The 1,399-nt window shown below is 39.0% G+C and overlaps 1 pseudogene; it reads left to right on the top strand.

Annotated features, from left to right (window-relative positions):
- Positions 1 to 407: 407 nt before the first annotated feature.
- On the top strand, positions 408 to 1,148 carry LOC132500596 (methylmalonic aciduria and homocystinuria type D homolog, mitochondrial-like; annotated as a pseudogene).
- The last annotated feature ends 251 nt before the right edge of the window (positions 1,149 to 1,399 follow it).

Consider the following 1,399-nt stretch of genomic DNA (forward strand, 5'->3'; position numbering starts at 1 on the left):
GGTAACACCTCACACTAATCAGAATGGACATTTTCAAAAGAATCTACAAACAATAAATGCTGGAGAGGGAGTGAAGAAGAAAGAACCTTCTTACATACTGTTGGTGGGAAAGTAAATTGATACAGTCACTATGGAGAACAGTATGGAGGTTCCTTAAAAAACTAAAAATAGAACTGTCATATGACCCAGCAATCCCACTACTGGGCATATACCTTGAGAAAACCATAATTCCAAAAGATACATGTACCCCAATGTTCATTGTAGCACTACTTACAATAACCAGGACATGGAAGCAACCTAAATGTCCATCAACAGAGGTATGGATAAAGACGATGTGGTACATATATACAATGGAATATTACTCAGCCATAAAAAGGAATGAAATTGTGCCCTTTGCAGAGGTGTGGATGGACCTAGAGACTGTCATAAAGAGTGAAGTGCTCTGAAACAGAGCCAGACTGGTTTCCTATCTCCCAGGAGTTTGCTCTTTAGTTAAAAGGGTTGTCAATTCCAGAGGCTTTTCAACTGCAGGATCTTCAGGTTCTGATGAGTCTCATGTGGCCACTGCACCTACAGATATCTGCTATCGAACAGTTTTTCCTGATGAAACTATGGGACCATTTGGACCTCAGGATCAGAGATTCCAGGTTCCTGGGAACATAGGTTTTGATTGTCACCTCAATGGGACTTCATCACAGAAGAAAAGCCAAGTTCATAAAACTTTACCTGATGTTCTAGCAGAACCTTTATCCAGTGAAAGACATGAGTTTGTTATGGCACAATATGTGAATGAATTTCAGGGTAATGATGCACTTTTGAGCAATAAATTAACAGTGCAGAAGCTTACTTTGAAAATGCCAGAGTAGAGTGTACAATCCAAACATGTCCGGAATTGCTGTGAAGAGATTTTGAACCACTATTTCCAGAAGTTGCCACCAACAAACTAATGATTTTGACTGTAACACAGAAAACTAAGAATGATGTGACTGGAGTGAGGAGGTAGAAAAAGGAAAAAGAAATGCTCTTAGAAAAGTTCATCAACTGTGCTAAGGAAATTGCTATGTTGAAGGCTACTTGGCTGACTTTTTGACCCATCATCTGGTTTGTCAGTTTTTGGACCATATACAAACAAAGACTTTTATCTCTGACCCAGGCATCTTATTTTATTTTCCAAAATCCTTGAAATAGTAAAAGACTAACCTATTAGCTTGAAAGTATTAGAATAAAATGTTGACCTTTCTCAGATCTTGACAGTCTTCTTTTGAACTCTTTCAGCTATCACTGCATTCCTAGAATGAGATATCTTTAGATATTGATGACACCATTGTTTTCCACCTTACCACCAGTATGGAGGACTGGCAAAGGGACAATGGACTTAGGGAGGAGTGGGCCTCTTGGT

The sequence above is a fragment of the Mesoplodon densirostris genome, chromosome 13 (assembly GCF_025265405.1).
Source record: "Mesoplodon densirostris isolate mMesDen1 chromosome 13, mMesDen1 primary haplotype, whole genome shotgun sequence".
NCBI classification, from domain to species: Eukaryota; Metazoa; Chordata; class Mammalia; order Artiodactyla; family Ziphiidae; genus Mesoplodon; species Mesoplodon densirostris.